The sequence below is a fragment of the Typopeltis vanoorti genome, chromosome 6 (genome assembly GCF_054136105.1).
Source record: "Typopeltis vanoorti isolate ZY-2024b chromosome 6, IOZ_Tvanoo_1.0, whole genome shotgun sequence".
NCBI lineage: Eukaryota > Metazoa > Arthropoda > Arachnida > Uropygi > Thelyphonidae > Typopeltis > Typopeltis vanoorti.
Window position 1 is genome coordinate 45,760,001 of NC_143554.1, and position 8,189 is coordinate 45,768,189.

Below are 8,189 nucleotides of genomic sequence, written 5' to 3' on the forward strand. Positions count from 1 at the left end.
GCGCCTACAGCGCCCAACACCCCGTGTTCCAGACTGGTAGGCTGGTTCTCCTTTAATTCTGATGACTCGAATTTTGAAAACTCGAAAGGGGGTTCTTCCCCCCCCCCCTGGCGACTAGGGTAGTCCCTGAGTGTCGAGTCTTCAAAAGGGGGCCTCTCTCCCTGGCGCCACAGTGCCCAACACCTCGAGTTCAGGACTGGCAGGCTGGTTCTCCTTGAATTCTGATGACTCGAATTTTGAAGACTCGACACTGAGGGTAGCCCCTGAGTTTCAAAACGTTTCAAAAAACGTGACATAAAAAGGCTTATCATTTTATATATATATATATAGGGTAGATATAGGCTCCAGGGTTGGCTTGAGAAGCCAATAACCACTCCGCTCATCGACAGGAAACCAGAATCTCAGACTGTACTCACAGTTTGGCTGATATTTATCCCTGGAACAAGCTGAGGAACAACACAGGTTCTGCAAAGAAAATATCATTAAACAAACATCATGAAGCGAAACTGTAACCCCCCCCCCCCATGGAAGCAAAAATAAACCAATAAGGAAAGAAACATTGGCCGAAAGTGGCTATGGCCCTTAAAAACTACAAAATAAATTTTATGAAAGCTAACATGGATGAGGAAGGGGAGAGGTCTGAATACAGCCAGATACTGTAGATAGCTACTGTGCACGTGCTAAACGTTTAGACGATAAAAACGTTCGATATCATGCTTTTGCTTTAAAAAGTGCAAAAATAAAAAAAAAACTTTTGAGGTGGTACTGCACAGTAAGAATCCGTCACCGCTGAAGTAATCAAAAGCGGCCTCCAAAACTACAGACTAAACTGTATTAAAGCTAGTCTTATGCTCCGAGAAAAACGGCCAATACTTCTTGTCCTACCAGAAATCATCAAGTGGAAATGGATAGGCTATCACTAATTATAAGAGGCAACCTACAAACATATGCGAAAAGGAGTGCTGCCATCTCTCTCTTGGTACCTAATCCTAACAGAATGTATTACTGTCTGAAATTTCTACAGTCTATTTTCTTGGGACAAAATAATCCGAGATTATAGGAGAAAAATCCGCTTGCCCATGTTAGAGATGGACTGAATGAGAAAACGGTTCAAAAGGTATAGAAAACGTTCCTACGGTGGGGGAAACTAGACTTGAACGTAAATTTATCTTAGGATGGCTTAGTACAGAGGATGCAAGTATCACTTCCACTAAGCTACACAGGCCTGCATGTGATTCTTGATCAATCTCTCATTTTAGAACGTGTGATTTCCCACACATTTATTTCAACATAGTTATTTTCTCAGATTTAGTACCGATGTCTGTTATTCAAGTTTATTACTGCGGCACTAAAGTGAGTTGAGAAGTACTAAAACTGAATTTTTTACGCATTACATTGGATCTTTTATCTATGGATTTTCTAATATAACATACTATACATAATCAGTTTTACCTAATGTGATTATGTAGCCATAAACTGTTGGGAGAGTAAATAAAATTTAAGTTTGATGAGGAATAGGAATTCAAGGTCACATTTGTGAAAATGAGTGTGTGCTATTTCAAAAAAAAAAAAAAAAGAAAAGAAAAAAGTGTGAATGTGTATATATATAGGGTGTTCGGGATAAATTTGACAGTTTCGTAAGGAAAAAGAAAATCTTCTTTGTATCTATTAAATTTAATGAATTGACAAAAAAACATTACAGGCAGAGTTAATTACAATACTATCAACAAGATTTACTCAAAATAACCACCATTAGCATCGATCACAGCTTCAATTCTGCTTCGGAACCTCGAACAAGCTGATGCTACAGTCTCCCTGGGAAGGGCCGCAAAAACTGTTTTAATTTTATCCATTAACTGGGCTTTTGTATTACTGGAAGTGCGATTGGTGTCTTTTTCAACTGCGCCCCATACAAAATAATCCATGGGGTTAAGGTCTGGGGAGTTTGGAGGCCAAACATTTGGACTGGTGAAGTCGTAGAAATTTTCAGACAACCATTTTTGACTTTTCCCAGAGGTGTGGCAAGGGGCCGAATCCTGCTGCCATACATACGGCCTACCATTGGCTACCCTTGTTATCCAGGGCTTGACTACAGTTAGCAACTCCACGAACAAAGCCCGAATTCCAATGCCAGGGTTCTTCAACACCTGTTCCTGCAGATTTGCGAGGAATTCTGCTGTACGAACGCAATCAGATCGTCTGCTAGGGATCTTTCTTCTTGCTACATCCTCGTAGTCACCATTGCAAGTCTCTAGTTCATGCCTGATTGTTTTTACTGTATTCAGGGAGCATTGGGCAGCAGTCGTAATATCCTTATTTTGATGGCGGGCACGAATCATCATGATACAAGTTATTCTCTTCCATGATTCAGGTGGGTTCCAGCTATCCATCCTTTCTGACATCTTGTATATGAATGAAGAAGGGTCCAAACTTTTAAATGAAGAGAAGTGTGTGTTAATACATGTAACTTACGGAAAAATATAATTAATTATAAATATGTCAAATTTATCCCGAACACCCTGTATATATATATCGACTGGTAGAACCTCTGCCACTAATGGCTCACGCAAAAAGTTAGGTATGTTTGAGCGCGGTTAGTAGTTGGTAGTTCGATGTTGTTGGCACACTCTACCTTGATGAATCTTTGGACTCCCTGGAGGTGTCACATATTACAATAATTTTTATATATATATATTTGGTAAGCATATTTTCAACAATTCCAATACTGCATTTAAAATTACCTCTGTTTTCCAATGTAGACATATTTTGTAATTTATATTATTATTATTATCTGAGACCTCTAGGGAGTCAAGGACTCATCGAGGGAGGCTGTAAAATACCCGCCCCAGCTATCATACCTTCCCATAAATTCATTTACACTAGATGCACTCATTACCCCTAAGGGCAAATCATTCCACTCACTCACTGTTCTCTGAGAGAAAAACCTAGCTCTTACCCCTTTCTTTCTTGACTGAGAACAACCTTAACTTCCATGGATTCCCCCGTGTTCTTTCCCCGCCTTCCATACAACGAAAAATTTCATCATTTGAAATGCTATAACACCCATTCAAAAGTTTATAGACCTCTATCATATCACCACTCTTTCTCCTGTTAACCAGAGTCTGTAATCCACATACTCGCAATCTGTCCTCTTAATCTGAATCCCATATCCCAGATAATTAGCAAAAAGTGTTTTTAATAAAACTTAGACAAGATAAGAAAAAGGATCAGAACAAGAAGAGGACAGGAAAACACTGAACTTAGTAACATAATAACCACAACAAGGTAGATTAATTAAAATTTAAGAAAAAGAGGCGATATTGTACAGTGATTCAATCATACAATTTGCGTTGCTGAGGAAGACCACTTCTAGTTTCCCAGGGATGAAATTTAAAGATATTAAAGATATGACAAACGTAATCGAAAAATAGAAAAGAAAAGTAAAGTATGAAAAAGGATATGAAAGGTCTGTTGGAAGAAGCAAGAAAAAAATGTGAGAGAGTAAAAATTGTAGGTTTGCTACCCAGATACGACAGTACCCAGCTAAGAAGGAGGACAATGATAGCAAATGATTCCATACACAAGCTGTGTAGAAGAAACGAATACACGTTTTTAGATGTGTGAAGTGTGCTTGAATGCAGAAAAGACTTATATAAAAGGGATGGGCTTCACTTGAATTCATTTGGCATCAGGAGTCTGGTAAAATTACTTATTGGGATGACAACTAATGACACCTAAGTCAGGGAAAATCAATCGCAAGGGAAGAAAGGGGGGGATGTATGTGTGTGTGTGTGTGTGTGTGAATGTTTAGCTATGGTACGCAAAAGTGATAAAGATGTGAATAGATTCGAACATGGCTATGCATCTGGCAAAAGGGCGAAAATATATACTTTGGGTTCGGACCTTTTGCGTAGGTCTGGAGAGAAAACAGAAAGTTCTACAATACGGTCAAATAGATTGAATATCTAATTATAAAAATAGGTGATAGGTGACAAGTGATGACTGTGGAATTGCTCACAGACTAGTCTTAATGAAGGAACATTTGGCAGAAAACAAAAATTAAAAGAAGTCATCCCCTGAAATGAGATCAGCAAATGGTACAAAATACAATAGTAAAATCAAAATTTAATGAAAATGTTTCAGAACTGCTGTTTGCACAGTTGCAAAACGAAAATGAACCCTCTCAGTGGAATAGTCTACAAACTGCTATCATAACATCTGCTAAAAACCACATCAATAAAAAGAAAAGAAGAAAAACCCATGGATAACACAAGAAGTAATCCATGGTTACTTCTTGTAACCATTTTCTTCTCTTTTCCAATGGTGCCATGGAAAAGAGGAGAAAATGAAGACGAAAGATTAAGATATAAAACATTGGATAAAATAATCAAGCAGAAGATTGAAAGAAAACTGTATAAATAGATAGGTAGTGCACCGAGATAGAATAATAAAATAAGAACAAAACCAGAAAAGCATTCCTGAAAGTGGAAGAACTAAATTGAAAACCAAAACGTAAATAGTCTAATAACATCAAGGACAAAGATGGAAACATACTCATTGATAAGGAAAAGATAGATGGAAGATGAGTGGAGATCCACAAGAAGAAGATGATTTGGAAAAAGTGATATAAGAATAAGAGTGAGACGAGTTATGAAATATATAAAGTGCAGGCCAGAAAAGTAAGGAGTGTGCGGGCGGAAAGCAAAATCGGAATGTGAAGAGAAATTGGATGTGCAAGCTAAAGGTGATCCAAAAGAATTTTATCGTCATGCCGCAAGCAAAAGAAAGACTGAATGTGGAAAAATAACTTTACTCAATGCAGATGGCACTTTAATGTTAGAAGATATCGTTCAGTTAAGGAGGTCTCACGTTGGTAAGATATATCAACCAGGTGTATGTGACATGGTGTATAATGCTACTGTTATATTGGATGATGAGTTGTAGGTGGATGAAAATGAAGGGCTATTGCATGACCTGGATAAAAATTTGTCAATAGGGACAGATGGAATATCAGCACGTTTGCTGAAGGAATTTCAACCGAATTGACTATGCCTTTCACATATTTGTATAACTCGATTATCAGCTCGATTATTTGCGTAAACGAAAAGGGTTGACAGCCTAATGTTATTAATTGTAAAGTTATGCACTTTGTCGTGATGGGATTTCCATCAGGTATACTATATTATTTTCATATTATATTAATGGGGTTATGCTAAAAGGAACTGAGAAAATTATGGATCTTGACGTAATAGTGGAAATGAATTTGCAGTTCAATGGTCACGTCACTTAGCAAAAATTGCAAACACAACTCAGAGGATAATTTCAGTTTTGAAGGGAATCGTGACATCTAAATATAAGGATGTCGTGCCTCTTTATAAATCCTTGATAGGACAGCATCTATGTGGATTATTGCATGCAGATTTGGACTCCCAGGTTCCAAGGGGATAATGAAACTGTAGAAATGGTGTAAAGAAGAGTTACAAAGATTATATCCGAATTATGGGATTTAGATTATGAGAAAAGTTTGCAAGTATGTGGATTACAAATTCTGGTTAACAGAGGAAAGATAGGTGATACGATAACGAAAATTTTCATTATTATGGTAAGCGAGGAGAGAGCATATAGGGGCATCCATTGAAGGTAAGAGTGTGCAGTTAAGAAAGCAAGAGTTCCATTTTTCTTTCACAGAGCAGTGGGTGAGTGGAATAGTGATGGCATCTAGTGTGAGTGAATTTAATGGAAGGTATGACAGATGGTTTGGATGATTTATAGCCTCCTTCCATGAGCCCTTTGGAAGTCCTAAATAATAATAATAATAATAATAATAATATAGCATATAATTTAGGATTCATTTTAAACAAATGGCGCAGCGTACGCTACGTGATATGATTTTCAACTTACACAATTTATTGAAATATCAAGAGTACATCGTGATGTGAAGGTATTCTTGTTCACTATAAAAATCATACAAAATACATATTTCTGCAATTTCAGTTTATTCTAATGATAACTAACGTTTTTCCAATAGGTCTATCACTGTGGAAAAAAGAAACAAAAATAAGGCACTTAAAAAAACAAAAATATATATTTATAAAAGAAGATAATCCCCTAGAAAACCAATATGGATAAATGGAAGGAATTGTATTTTTTCATATGAATAAATAAATCCTGTAAATCCTTTTATTCCACAAAAGGTGGAGGATGAGGATGAGATCCATTTAGCCCTAAATTTTGAATATAAGTATGCAGCTGGTCTGTACCCTTAGACAATAATAAAACGACTCGATATTAGTGAATTTTTATTAGCACCTGAGAAGGAGAGTGCAGCAGACTACTGTTGCCATCTTGTAGTGCCTAATTTAAGTAATGCATATTACTGTCTGAAATACTTTGAATTTCACTGTCGATTTTCTTCAGTTTGTAGAATAAAAACTTTCTTGCCTGAGGAGGAGATTGACTAACTTGGGAAACAATCGATTAAAGGCATAGAATAAGTCTTTCTCGTTACCGGTATTCTTCTCCCATTACATCCAATATGCTACAGATAATATTACACGCATGCTAAGAAAATATGGAATAAAAATAGCATGTATCAGTTTAAGGCAAGATCTACATTATCTGCTTTATTAGCTACGATATCCAGTAACTGTTTTAATAGAAGGTCAAGAAAGATAATGCATCGTTGGGGAACTGCTGATGCTGAATTGGGTTAATAGTAAGAGATCTTTAATTTGCCGGGATCCTTTGATGCACTCACTTTTATATTGCCTCGAGGTATATAAAGTGGAGGGGATTACAAAATCTTAATGCGAATGTTCGTGTGGGATAAGACGAGATTTTGTCCAGGCTATTTATGTTACGAAAATATATACGAATTTGCACAATTTTTGTCTCAGCTATTTTAAGTTTGAACACTGGCAATGTCTCAGAAGTGTGGAAGGAGGCTGATATAGATTTGAGGGAGACTTGGTACAAGCCAGAATTTAGCAATTGGCATACAGGAACATGGTTTATGTGATTGCTGATTTGCGAAGGGAAGATCTTACCTTAGCAATATACTCTGTACGTTGTCTCCGTAACAGATTGAAAATCGATTTCGAGAAATAAAATAATTACACTGTATTGTTGTTTTGAATTTGCAAAGGTATTTGACAGAATTTTGATAGCATCTGATCAGTAAAGTGGAACAAAATGGAAATGGATGTGACTATGGTTGAGAGACAGACCTCATATAGACTGGTGATCAGTCAGAGCCAAAATGTTTTGTATTTGGTCCATTGCTATTTATTTTTTTTTTACTAATGATACTGTAGATGACTTTATGAAGTGATATACTGATTCTGAGTTAAGCAGGGAATGAGTAAATAAAAGTGATATAGAGATATTGCAGAATAACTCGAATAAATTAGCATTGCGGACAATTGATAATATTTACCACTTCATTGTGAGAAAGTGTAAGTTATGCATTTTGGGATAAAATACTTGCAAGCATTTTATTACATTGATGCGGTTTTTCTACTAGAAATGGATGTGCCATGGATTTAGTCATGGTAGCGGACAAGAAATTGAAGTGCAGATGATATATTGCAAAAGTGGTCAAAATAGCTCAGCAGGTCTTTTGTCAAATAATTGAGAAATAAGCAGAATATTGTATTCAATTCTCTGCATTATATTTCGATAAGTCTTTTACTGTTTAGTGACAGGAACATATCGTATTCTTCTTTCCTGTCCTAACTCTATAAATTATTGTCTAAAATAGTGTGAGTTCTATTGTCCATATTCTTGAGTTTTGTGTAAAATCGAGTTTCCTGGAGATAAACCCTTCTTCTCTGTGCCAGAGATCGACTAACTCGGGAACCAGCTGTGAGCAGGCATTGAAATATTTCATCTAGTCAATAACCAGAATCGAACTTGATAACAGTCTTTATTCTGGAAGTCTAGCTCCATGGAAGCAAATGCCATTTCCACAGGACTACATAGGTACAATTAGATGATTAATTAAATATATCTATTCTCAGAGTGCATTTTGCTTTTTGATTTACTTACCACTTACTATTTTTTACTAGTTGAAATGCTTTACTCTGATGCTTCAGATTATTGGATGCATTGTAATAGTAATTGATGATGTAGGACAATGACTAAACAAATTAACTACAAACTAATTTGGAAGGTGCTTGTGTGGCTCTTTG